We start from the raw sequence: 13,912 nt of genomic DNA on the forward strand, positions 1-13,912 counted from the left end.
ACATGGGAAGATCTTCGCCGCCGATGAGTATAGCCGTGACCTACAAGAATCTTTTCAAAAGATTAGGGAGGCTATAGCCATCTCTCAAAAAAGGCAAAAAGCTATTGCTGATAAGCACAGAAGAGCCTTAATGTTCAAAGAAAATGATTGGGTCTTACTCAAGTTTCCTAAGGCTCGATTAAGGCAAACGACGGGCAAAAATCCTACGGGCCATCAAAAGTATTATGCTAAACTAGCAAAAAGATACTATGGTCCTTTCCAAATCTTGAAGCCCATTAATGAGACGGCTTATCAACTCAAGTTGCCCAACCATTGGCTTATACACAATGCCTTTCATGTAAGCCTACTTAAGCCCTACAAAGGAGAGCCACCAACTGAACCAATTATTGAAGACCCTCCCGAAGTTGAAGACCAAGAAGAGGTGCTACAACCCGAAGCTGTCCTTCGGCATGAAGACAAGGTACAACGACATGGTAAGATAATCCGACGGTATCTTATTAAGTTCAAAAATTATCCTTTTGAAGATGCTAAATGGATGCAAGGAGTACAACTTAAGGATAGTATGAACCTTGTCAATGCTTACAATGCTACATTAGAGTAAGCAAATGTACAACTCTCTTTTAATGACTCATGTTTTTGTCTTATAAGACTAATCCTCTTTTTAATTGTGCACAAATTTAACTAGTATGCATGCTTAGAATCATGTTTGTGATGACGACGTCTCTCAAACATCAAGTAGAATTTGTCACTCTACTTTGGGAGAATGAAATGGACTAAAGAGCAGACATGCTTGCGGCAGCTATGTCTCCCAAGCACCAAATGGATTAGTCATCCATATTGGAAAGATGTCGTAGGGTAAAAAAGGGATCCTCTACCCGCTAAGTACGATTGACTAATGACTAAGCCTTTATCTCTTCTACCTCATAGTCGAGGACGACTATGATTTCAAGAGAGAGGTAATGTCATAAAATCTAATATCTAACCAACCCAAATGATTTTCTCATATTAAATTGATCACTTAATGTGGGAGAATAAACGGGAACAAGTGTTAAGATATAGATATGTGCTTATAGATCTATCTCAACACGGGGCCAATAGCAAAGGGGCCCAAATGGGAGATGGTCTATCAAGAGCAAGGCTAACCAATGGAGCATAAGACCTTAGGGTTAGCTTCATTGAAGACCTCCAATAATGTGTGTAAAAGTCCTTTGACCTTAGGTAAGCTAGGGCTGAGCTTGAGGTGGGAACCCGGCCCAAGCTCGAGGTGTTTGTCCTGCTTGAGGTGCTTGTCGTGCTTGAGGTGTTTGTGCTGCTTGAGGTGCTTGATTAAGGTGCTTGAGGTGCTTGACTTACCCCATGCTTGAGGTGATTGACTTGCCGCTTGATTAAGGTGCTTGAGGTGCCTTGACATGCTTGCCTGAGATGCTTGCGGGAATACCCCCTAGTCCAAGTGCTTTGTCATGCTTGATGACTAAGGTGCTTGAGCTCCTAAATTCAAAAGCATCCCTACAAGAGGGGGGGCGAGCCCTTTTCCTAGGGATTAGAGAGAGAGAACACACACTCACACTCACAAGGGAAGCCCCAGCTTGAAGAGGCAGCAAGGACACATGTCAGGTCCCTACCCATGTTACCTTCATGTGTTGCTTGAAGCCTATTGGCTAGGCTTCAAAGGGATCCAATGATAAATTACTTGAATTATCTAATTGTTTTTGAATTTATCAAGTCCTCTCTCTCAAAGGGGAAAGGGGGACACTTGTCCCAAGGCTATCCCTGTTGCTTGTAATAGGCTCTGCTTGTGATTGGCTAGGCCTGGAGGGGTCCAATGAGCTTCAAGCATGAGCTACAAGGGGGGGTCGACCCAAGCAAGCTAGGGGGGTGCTTAGGGGGTATACTCACCCACACACACTCACAAGCACTCTCATTGTGTACTATGCAAAGTGCAAGAGCTCCCTCTCTTTCTCCAAGCAAGTAGAGGTTGAGAGCCTACACCAACACTCTTGGCTATGGAGTGCAAATCCAACCAAGAGCCATGCTTCAATGCTTAAGCTTGCCATCTTCTTCTTCTTCATGACTATGCTATTATGTATGCTAGCAACAAGAGTATGATAAGTGAGGAACTAATTCTTTCTCCTACGAAATGTTTCTTCTTCCTCTTCCCTACCCTCATTCCCTGCTAGCTCTCTCCACCTTCGAAGGTGTTTGAGGTCTTGGGACTGAGGCTTGGGATAGTTAAAGTTTTCTTCAAGTTTATGTTATGTTTGTGATGCATGAAGCCTTCCATCTTCATGGCATCACCTAGGTCACAAGGAACACAAAGACTGTATTGTAACAAGTCTCTCTTTATGGGAGAAATCATAATACAAATGCCTATTGGAGGGGGGACCGGCTCCACATAAATCCGGTCCTCAACTGTTGTCATGTTCTCTAAACTCTCTCTCTTGCAAAAGTATTGTCTATGCCAAGTTAACTAATTGCTATGATTATGTTGCTATCTTCAATTATGTCTACCCGCTATGCTCACAAAATCATTTCTTGAAAGTACTCTCATTAAATTCCGCTATTCTCAAATTGAATAGGCAAATTCCATTACAGGTGGATTAGTTGCGTCGTGCGTGTGGTTTGCCGAAGTCATGAAATTTGTCAATATAGCGACACATTTTTCTTGAGTAGCTTTTGAAAGTTCAGCCAAATCAATGTTGTAACCAAACCGCAGCACAGTTGCTCCATCGCGTACAATGTAATTCCTTCAGTTTTTGTGTCGAGGAGTTTTTGTGCTTCAACATTACGCAACATACTCTCATCATCCTCATACTGGATATCAAGATCTTCAAGTATTTGCTTCATAAGACCTGCAGGATGTAGGAGCAAGCTGGTTAGCACAACAGAAAAAAGGCATTATATTTTCCTTTTTTAATAGTACTTGTTGTCATCCTGTCTGTGTTTGGTGTGGCCATCATTTGGTCTAGAGCTTTATATCTTGCGTCGCACTTATTAATGAAGTTATGACGCTCTTGAAAAGTATGGAACCCCTCAATATACGCATGGGGTTTCTCGCCTGCTGAGTTTGCCAATCTCATCTGCTTAGTCATGAGGTAAAAGCTATTAGGTTGTATCATTGGTTGCGTTTCCTTTGCGTTGTTCGTGTATTGCTTGAAGAGCTGCACAATAAGGTGAGTGATTGATTTGCATGTGTATACATAGGCAGATGCAAGATCAGACAAGCGTGCAACATGTACCGTGTTGTGATCCATTGTTTGATTTAGTTTCCTGCATGTAAAAAAAAATTATTTTGATGACCTCTTACAGTGTTTTTGAAGCATAAGATCCGACAAACGTTTAAACACAAATGAATGAAGTGAGGAAATACAGAATAGTGAATTTACAAAAGGTGGATCAGAGTGAGCAGGGGTGATAGGGAAGATGTCTGAGCAGTGCAACATATTGAACATGACAAGTCGACAGAAGAGAAGATGAGCAGTTGAACAAAAATTTCTGCTTTGTATAGAAGGTAGTTACAAGGCGATTCAATCTGTTTAATAGAAAGAGGAATTGATACTGAAGAGGGGGAAGGAAACTTTCACGTTTAGATGGTCAAAAATCTAGATGGTGTGAACATCTCTGGCGTAGGGAGCTCTAGTAAATGTAGCCGGGTTCGCTCAGTGATGCGTGACAGCATCACGTATAGAAGGCCAAGGGCGAAAACTTCTTTTACAATGAGCAAAACGTTGGTGTTGATTGTTGCGCCTTGGGACTTGTGTCCAGTCATAGCATAGGCGAGAGCTACTGGGAATATGGATTTATGGTACCAGTGCCCGTTGAATGTCCGCTTGCTATGCTTAGACCGTCGAAGTGTAAGTTCCTATTTGGATGTTTCCAGTGTGACTTTGATTGCTTTGACGCCTCCTTGTTCATCTTGGAGGATTTCGTCTACGCGACATATTGATCCATTGGCTGCTCCAATTATTAAGTCTATGTTCTCTGTTATCAGCGCCTTTGCTCCTTCTGCTATTATGTCAATTGTGTGGAAGTCGGGATCTTCAAGCCATGCTTGGAGCTCAGGGACGTTGTGTGCATTCGTTTTGAGGCCGATTTGGATGATGTGACTATGCCGATGGAAGCGTTCCAAGAGAAGGTTATTATAATATCGAACGTCACTCTTGTGTGTGCAAATGATTGCCATATTACTATCCATGTGTTTCTCTATTTGATCCTGCTATATGATGCGGTCACCGAGCGCATCGTGGATCTCTTTCTTTGTGGGGAGCCTGACTCTTATTGTATTGAGGAACTCTATGAAAGAGATATCTTTTGCATGGCGCACTGAGCAAGACATAATGTACGTAGTAGCAGTGAACCAATAAGTGGAGCTTGTGATGTGGCATGAGTAGCACTGATCACTTTTATGCCTACATACTGGTGGCAATTGTGACAAATCACCGAACAAGAAGACCTTTTTATCTTTGAATGGGTCTAGCAGTGTGCCGTTGGTGATATTCACAATTTGTCGTACTATGAGATCAAAAGTTTGCTTTGTCAACATAGAAATCTCGTCTATGATTATCGTGTCTGCCTCTTTAATACTGACGTATCTGTCATCAATTTTGGAGATTGACAAGGGATATTGTTGTGTGCGCACTGGTATCTTGAATTGGTAATGGACAGTTGTTGCGATGCTGCTTAACCTCGTGGCTACTACACCAGTCGAAGAAGCGACTGTGACAGTTTTCCCTTGCATTATGAGTTGGCTTGTGATATATCTTATAAGGAAGCTTTTGTCACTCCCAGGAGTGCCTGTGATCACATGCAGTCCACCCTTTGCCGCTGTGAGCTTTTTATAGATCTCTGCTTGTTCAGATGTGAGTGACGCGTTTTGGACGTTTTGAAGCTCGTTTAGAAGGGCAGAGATACGAGATGACGTGTTCTGTTGCCCGTAGTCTGTTTGCACATCTGGAGATTGAAATGAGGCAGCCTTTGTTGAGGATGTCTTTTGTAGTATCATGTTGTGAAATTGGTGTGTTTGGTCTGTCGTGAGCATATTTTGTTGTGTGTACTCTGTGATGTACATTTCAAGATCCTCATCTGTCAGTATCAAATTTCTAAGTTTGCACTCAAGATAGTATGACCTGGACATGTTCTCTGGTGAGAGCAGCTGGGATTCGTTTTTGAAGGTGATGCTTTTTAGCAGCACGTTGTAAAAGAAAGCCTCCGGATGATGCCCTGGGTGAAAGTCTGTGAAACGGACCAGTCGGTGTTGCCGCTGTAGCGATTGGCCGTAGGTATTCTCCTCTGAAATATATTTTTTCCTTTCTTTTCCCTTTGTTACTATGTAACTCTTGTGGAAGTCGTAGAATGTAAGCTTCTCCAGCGTTTGTGTTCGTGCGCAATACAGATCAACAAGGTGCAGGACGACATCATTGTTGTGAGAAATGATTCGTTGTCGTAGTGCCGGGGGTGATGAGTCGACGTATTGGACTCTATCATTCTTTGAAATGATTGGGATTTGCAAACAATTTAATGCCACTTCTATTGTTTAGATAGGTTTCGACAGTAAAGAGGCTGAGATCAGCTTCAATTTTACAGTGTCAAGGCCACCTAGGCCTAAGCGCTCTGCATCTTCTGAGCGGATGTTGAGATGGCCCATTGGTTCAGTTTTGAGTGCCTTGAGGGAAAACAAACTTTTTCTCAACCAAAAGAAAAGTGAATTCTTCCTTCAAGAGATTCCATATCTAGGTCATATTATCTCTCACGATGGTATTCGTATGGATCCATCAAAGTTAGAGGTAATAAAATCATGGCCTAACCCAAGGAATCTACATGAGCTAAGAAGCTTTATTGGTATGTGTGCATACTATAGACGCTTGATAGCAAAATTCTCTCAAGTAGCAGGACCACTACACGACTTAACAAAGAAGAATGTTAAGTTTGTATGGACTGCTAAGGAGCAAAATGCTTTTGAAAAACTCAAAGAGAAGCTTACTTCCCAACCAGTCCTCGTGCTTCCGGATCTCTCAAAACCATTTGAGGTCCAATGTGATGCGTGTGGTGATTGCCTTGGAGCGGTTTTGCTTCAAGAAGGGCATGCCATAGCATATGAGAGCCGAAGGCTCAATAGTGATGAACGAGTCTTGGGCACTTATGAGAAAGAGCTTTTAGCTGTTCTACATGCCCTAGATACATGGAAGCACTACCTATTGGGGACTCCATTTATCCTACGAACCGACCACCAAAGTCTCAAGTATTTCATGACGCAAACCAAACTTTCCGACAAACAAATGAGGTGGGCAAATTTTCTTTCGCAATTTAATTTCCATATTGCTCACATAGCTGGTAAGCACAATCAAGTTGCCGATGCACTTTCACGACGACCAAAAGTTAATGCGGTGTCTATAGCTACTCACAATGATCTATCCTCTATGATAGATGAGTATGCTACTGACCCTGACTTTAGAGACTTAATGTCAGCCCTTGCTTTGGGGAAGAAAGAGGAACCATTCACCTTGCAGGATGGTTATCTTCTCCACGACAATAGGCTATGTGTTACCCATTCCCTTCGTGAGAAGGTTATGTATGAATCCCATGCTCCTCCATATGCAGGGCATAGAGGTATTCAACCTACTCTCCGAGGAGTAGAGAAGTATTTCTATTCGCCTACCATGAAAGTGGACATACAAGAGTATGTTTCAAAATGTGTAGTATGCCAAAAGACCAAGTATGATAGAGGAAAGCAACCTGGATTACTCCAGCCATTGCCTATTCCAAATTCACCATGGGAGAGTATATCCATGGATTTCATCTTTGGATTACCCAAGTCTATCCATGGGAATACAGGAATATGGACAATAGTCGACAGGTTTAGCAAGCAAGCACATTTTATTCCTGTCAAAAAGACTATTAAGGCACATCAAATGGCAGCTCTCTTCATATCTTAGATTTTCAAGCACCATGGATTACCCACATCCATCGTGTCAGATAGAGATCCTAGAATGACCAGTAATTTTTGGAAAGGTCTCTTTGAAAATCTAGGAACAAGATTGAATTTCTCTTCGGCCTATCACCCACAAACGGATGGCCAAAGTGAGATAGCCAATCTTACGATACTCAATCTACTCAAGACTTATGTTACCGAAGTAGATCAACGCTCACAATGGGAAAAGTATTTACCTCTAGTAGAGTATGCCTACAATAATACTGTACATACTTCTACGGGGGTAGCACCCTTCGAGATCATAGAGGGAAGACCTAAAAGTCCCTTGCTACTCAAAGTACATGGGAAGATCTTCGCCGCCGATGAGTATAGCCGTGACCTACAAGAATCTTTTCAAAAGATTAGGGAGGCTATAGCCATCTCTCAAAAAAGGCAAAAAGCTGCTGCTGATAAGCACAGAAGAGCCTTAATGTTCAAAGAAAATGATTGGGTCTTACTCAAGTTTCCTAAGGCTCGATTAAGGCAAACGACGGGCAAAAATCCTACGGGCCATCAAAAGTATTATGCTAAACTAGCAAAAAGATACTATGGTCCTTTCCAAATCTTGAAGCCCATTAATGAGACGGCTTATCAACTCAAGTTGCCCAACCATTGGCTTATACACAATGCCTTTCATGTAAGCCTACTTAAGCCCTACAAAGGAGAGCCACCAACTGAACCAATTATTGAAGACCCTCCCGAAGTTGAAGACCAAGAAGAGGTGCTACAACCCGAAGCTGTCCTTCGGCATGAAGACAAGGTACTACGACATGGTAAGATAATCCGACGGTATCTTATTAAGTTCAAAAATTATCCTTTTGAAGATGCTAAATGGATGCAAGGCGTACAACTTAAGGATAGTATGAACCTTGTCAATGCTTACAATGCTACATTAGAGTAAGCAAATGTACAACTCTCTTTTAATGACTCATGTTTTTGTCTTATAAGACTAATCCTCTTTTTAATTGTGCACAAATTTAACTAGTATGCATGCTTAGAATCATGTTTGTGATGACGACGTCTCTCAAACACCAAGTAGAATTTGTCACTCTACTTTGGGAGAATGAAATGGACTAAAGAGCAGACATGCTTGCGGCAGCTATGTCTCCCAAGCACCAAATGGATTAGTCATCCATATTGGAAAGATGTCGTAGGGTAAAAAAGGGATCCTCTACCCGCTAAGTACGATTGAGTAATGACTAAGCCTTTATCTCTTCTACCTCATAGTCGAGGACGACTATGATTTCAAGAGAGAGGTAATGTCATAAAATCTAATATCTAACCAACCCAAATGATTTTCTCATATTAAATTGATCACTTAATGTGGGAGAATAAACGGGAACAAGTGTTAAGATATAGATATGTGCTTATAGATCTATCTCAACACGGGGCCAATAGCAAAGGGGCCCAAATGGGAGATGGTCTATCAAGAGCAAGGCTAACCAATGGAGCATAAGACCTTAGGGTTAGCTTCATTGAAGACCTCCAATAATGTGTGTAAAAGTCCTTTGACCTTAGGTAAGCTAGGGCTGAGCTTGAGGTGGGAACCCGGCCCAAGCTCGAGGTGTTTGTCCTGCTTGAGGTGCTTGTCGTGCTTGAGGTGTTTGTGCTGCTTGAGGTGCTTGATTAAGGTGCTTGAGGTGCTTGACTTACCCCATGCTTGAGGTGATTGACTTGCCGCTTGATTAAGGTGCTTGAGGTGCATTGACATGCTTGCCTGAGATGCTTGCGGGAATACCCCCTAGTCCAAGTGCTTTGTCATGCTTGATGACTAAGGTGCTTGAGCTCCTAAATTCAAAAGCATCCCTACAAGAGGGGGGGCGAGCCCTTTTCCTAGGGATTAGAGAGAGAGAACACACACTCACACTCACAAGGGAAGCCCCAGCTTGAAGAGGCAGCAAGGACACATGTCAGGTCCCTACCCATGTTACCTTCATGTGTTGCTTGAAGCCTATTGGCTAGGCTTCAAAGGGATCCAATGATAAATTACTTGAATTATCTAATTGTTTTTGAATTTATCAAGTCCTCTCTCTCAAAGGGGAAAGGGGGACACTTGTCCCAAGGCTATCCCTGTTGCTTGTAATAGGCTCTGCTTGTGATTGGCTAGGCCTGGAGGGGTCCAATGAGCTTCAAGCATGAGCTACAAGGGGGGGTCGACCCAAGCAAGCTAGGGGGGTGCTTAGGGGGTATACTCACCCACACACACTCACAAGCACTCTCATTGTGTACTATGCAAAGTGCAAGAGCTCCCTCTCTTTCTCCAAGCAAGTAGAGGTTGAGAGCCTACACCAACACTCTTGGCTATGGAGTGCAAATCCAACCAAGAGCCATGCTTCAATGCTTAAGCTTGCCATCTTCTTCTTATTCATGACTATGCTATTATGTATGCTAGCAACAAGAGTATGATAAGTGAGGAACTAATTCTTTCTCCTACGAAATGTTTCTTCTTCCTCTTCCCTACCCTCATTCCCTGCTAGCTCTCTCCACCTTCGAAGGTGTTTGAGGTCTTGGGACTGAGGCTTGGGATAGTTAAAGCTTTCTTCAAGTTTATGTTATGTTTGTGATGCATGAAGCCTTCCATCTTCATGGCATCACCTAGGTCACAAGGAACACAAAGACTGTATTGTAACAAGTCTCTCTTTATGGGAGAAATCATAATACAAATGCCTATTGGAGGGGGGACCGGCTCCACATAAATCCGGTCCTCAACTGTTGTCATGTTCTCTAAACTCTCTCTCTTGCAAAAGTATTGTCTATGCCAAGTTAACTAATTGCTATGATTATGTTGCTATCTTCAATTATGTCTACCCGCTATGCTCACAAAATCATTTCTTGAAAGTACTCTCATTAAATTCCGCTATTCTCAAATTGAATAGGCAAATTCCATTACAGGTGGATTAGTTGCGTCGTGCGTGTGGTTTGCCGAAGTCATGAAATTTGTCAATATAGCGACACATTTTTCTTGAGTAGCTTTTGAAAGTTCAACCAAATCAATGTTGTAACCAAACCGCAGCACAGTTGCTCCATCGCGTACAATGTAATTCCTTCAGTTTTTGTGTCGAGGAGTTGTTCTGCTTCAACATTACGCAACATACTCTCATCATCCTCATACTGGATATCAAGATCTTCAAGTATTTGCTTCATAAGACCTGCAGGATGTAGGAGCAAGCTGGTTAGCACAACAGACAAAAGGCATTATATTTTCCTTTTCTAATAGTACCTGTTGTCATCCTGTCTGTGTTTGGTGTGGCCATCATTTGGTCTAGAGCTTTATATCTTGCGTCGCACTTATTAATGAAGTTACGACGCTCTTGAAAAGTATGGAACCCCTCAATATACGCATGGGGTTTCTCGCCTGCTGAGTTTGCCAATCTCATCTACTTAGTCATGAGGTAAAAGCTATTAGGTTGTATCATTGGTTGCGTTTCCTTTGCGTTGTTCGTGTATTGCTTGAAGAGCTGCACAATAAGGTGAGTGATTGATTTGCATGTGTATACATAGGCAGATGCAAGATCAGACAAGCGTGCAACATGTACCGTGTTGTGATCCATTTTTTGATTTAGTTTCCTGCATGTAAAAAAAAAATATTTTGATGACCTCTTATAGTGTTTTTGAAGCATAAGATCCGACAAACGTTTAAACACAAATGAATAAACTGAGGAAAGACAGAATAGTGAATTTACAAAAGGTGGATCAGAGTGTGTAGGGGTGATAGGGAAGATGTCTCAGCAGTGCAACATATTGAACATGACAAGTCGACAGAAGAGAAGATGAGCAGTTGAACTCATTTAGAAGATGAGAGAAATGTACATCACGACAGACCAAACACACCAATTTCAGAAGATGATACTACAAAAGACATCCTCAACAAAGGCTGCCTCATTTCAATCTCCAGATGTGCAAACAGACTACGGGCAACAAAACACGTCATCTCGTATCTCTGCCCTTCTAAACGAGCTTCAAAACGTCCAAAACGCGTCACTGACATCTGAACAAGCAAAGATCTATAAAAATCTCACAGCGGCAAAGGGTGGACTGCATGTGATCACAGGCACTCCTGGGAGTGACAAAAGCTTCCTCATAAGATATATCACAAGCCAACTCATAATGCAAGGGAAAACTGTCACAGTCGCTTCTTCGGCTGGTGCAGTAGCCACGAGGTTACGCAGCATCGCAACAACTGTCCATTACCAATTCAAGATACCAGTGCACACACAACAATATCCCTTGTCAATCTCCAAAATTGATGACAGATACGTCAGTATTAAAGAGGCAGACACGATAATCATAGACGAGATTTCTATGTTGACAAAGCAAACTTTTGATCTCATAGTACGACAAATTGTGAATGTCACCAACGGCACACTGCTAGACCCATTCAAAGATAAAAAGGTCTTCTTGTTCGGTGATTTGGCACAATTGCCACCAGTATGCAGGCATAAAAGTGATCAGTGCTACTCATGCCACATCACAAGCTCCACTTATTGGTTCACTGCTACTACGTACATTATGTCTTGCTCAGTGCGCGATGCAAAAGATATCTCTTTCATAGAGTTCCTCAATACAATAAGAGTCAGGCTCCCCACAAAGAAAGAGATCCACGATGCGCTCGATGACCACATCATATAGCAGGATCAAATAGAGCAACACATGGATAGTAATATGGCAATCATTTTCACACACAAGAGTGACGTTCGATATTATAATAACCTTCTCTTGGAATGCTTCCATCGGCATAGTCACATCATCCAAATCGGCCTCAAAACGAATGCACACAACGTCCCTGAGCTCCAAGCATGGCTTGAAGATCCCGACTTCCACACAATTGACAGAATAGCAGAAGGAGCAAAGGCGTTGATAACAGAGAACATAGACTTAATAATTGGAGCAGCCAATGGATCAATATGTCGCGTAGACGAAATCCTCCAAGATGAAGAAGGAGGCGTCAAAGCAATCAAAGTCACACTGGAAACATCCAAATAGGAACTTACACTTCGACGGTCTAAGCATAGCAAGCGGACATTCAATGGGCACTGGTACAGAAAATCCACATTCCCAGTAGCTCTCGCCTATGCTATGACTGGACACAAGTCCCAAGGCGCAACAATCAACACCAACGTTTTGCTCATTGTAAAAGAAGTTTTCGCCCTTGGCCTTCTATACGTGATGATGTCACGCATCACTGAGCGAACCCGGCTACATTTACTAGAGCTCCCTACGCCAGAGATGTTCACACCATCTAGATTTTTGACCATCTAAATGTGAAAGTTTCCTTCCCCCTCTTCAATATCAATTCCTCTTTCTATTAAACAGATTGAATCGCCTTGTAACTACCTTCTATACAAAGCAGAAATTTTTGTTCAACTGCTCATCTTCTCTTCTGTCGACTTGTCATGTTCAATATGTTGCACTGCTGAGACATCTTCCCTATCACCCCTACACACTCTGATCCACCTTTTGTAAATTCACTATTCTGTCTTTCCTCACTTTTGAAATTGGTGTGTTTGGTCTGTCGTGATGTACAGTTGAACTAATTTAATGCCACTTCTATTGTTGAGATAGGTTTCGACAGTAAAGAGGCTGAGATCAGCTTCAATTTTACAGTGTCAAGGCCACCTAGGCCTAAGCGCTCTGCATATTCTGAGCGGATGTTGAGATGGCCCATTGGTTCAGTTTTGAGTGCATACTTCAAGAGGTAGTAGGACAGCGATGAATTGGTGACCCGCTGTATATTCATATGTGCACCCCATAGCAAGAGCACTGTAGGGTGGTACGGTACGACATTTCTGTCTTCATGCCGGGGCCTAAAGTATTGCCATTTGTGATTTTGTTCGTTGAAGACTGGGTTTGGATTTGGTTGCGCATGAAATGGAAACCCGTGTTTACATACTCCATCTCTTTGACCGTTTGGTAACAACTTGTACGGCACTTGTGAAGTTGTTTCCTAAGTACGAGTTCTTGGAGCTTGCTTACTTCCGGCAAAACCACAGAGCCAGTTTCTGTCGGGATATATGCAGCTATTTCAGCAGATAGTTGCTCTTTGTCTTCTTCATGGATCCACAGTATGACATGAGCATGCAATGATCCTCTATTTTGGACCTCATATCTAACCATGTGGTGTTGCACATGACCCAACACACCTTTCGCAAGTATATATTTGGACATAAGCATTTGGAACTTAGAGTGGAAGGTGACGGCGCATTCGACTGGGCAGTCTGTCCAAGTGAAGGAGGCGTTCAACTGACGTGCAATTAGCTCGATTGTGTCAATCTCAGGCCATCTTGTGTCTGTGACCTCATCGGTAGTGATAGTCAAGAAGAAATCAGGCATTCCCCATTCGTCCACCATTGCTATCAAGTCCTTTAGGTTCTTGCGGTGCCACGAGCAGGAACCTGGCATGCTGGAAGGGGTGTTGTACTGAAGCACATGTCTCACAGTATCTTCGTTAGTTGCTGTACGATTGGCCCTCTTGTAGTTGTCAATGTCCTTTTGCAACAAGCTCATGTGTGTATTGTTAGCCAACATAAGTGTCTGCTTTAGTTGGTACATTATGAGCAGGTATGGCTTGTACAGGGTGGAAACGGAGAACAGAGTTGATGCACGTATCTTTACATATATACTGAAGTTGATTTTACCATCATACTGACCTTTCCCAAAGGGAATAGGAGTGGAAATTTTGCCGTCTCTATTGTGATGTTGTTCACAGTGCTTGATGCGGCAGGCATGCCGTTGGGCTTGAAAGTAATTGTTCTCTCAAGCAATTGTTGACGGCCACGGAGCTGTAGAGAAGCAAATTCGTAAGTATCGCTAGCGGTGAATTCTCTTCTCTTGGCTGGTTCAATGATGTTTTTGATGATACCAAACATCAAACTTGTGTCAAGCTGCGCCATCAGTGCAAATGGTGCATTGTCTTGTTGTTGCTGAATGATCTTGCTCACACCTTGTTGA

The sequence above is a fragment of the Adiantum capillus-veneris genome, chromosome 8, assembly GCF_014529385.1.
Source record: "Adiantum capillus-veneris isolate H3 chromosome 8, ASM1452938v2, whole genome shotgun sequence".
Classification (NCBI taxonomy): domain Eukaryota; kingdom Viridiplantae; phylum Streptophyta; class Polypodiopsida; order Polypodiales; family Pteridaceae; genus Adiantum; species Adiantum capillus-veneris.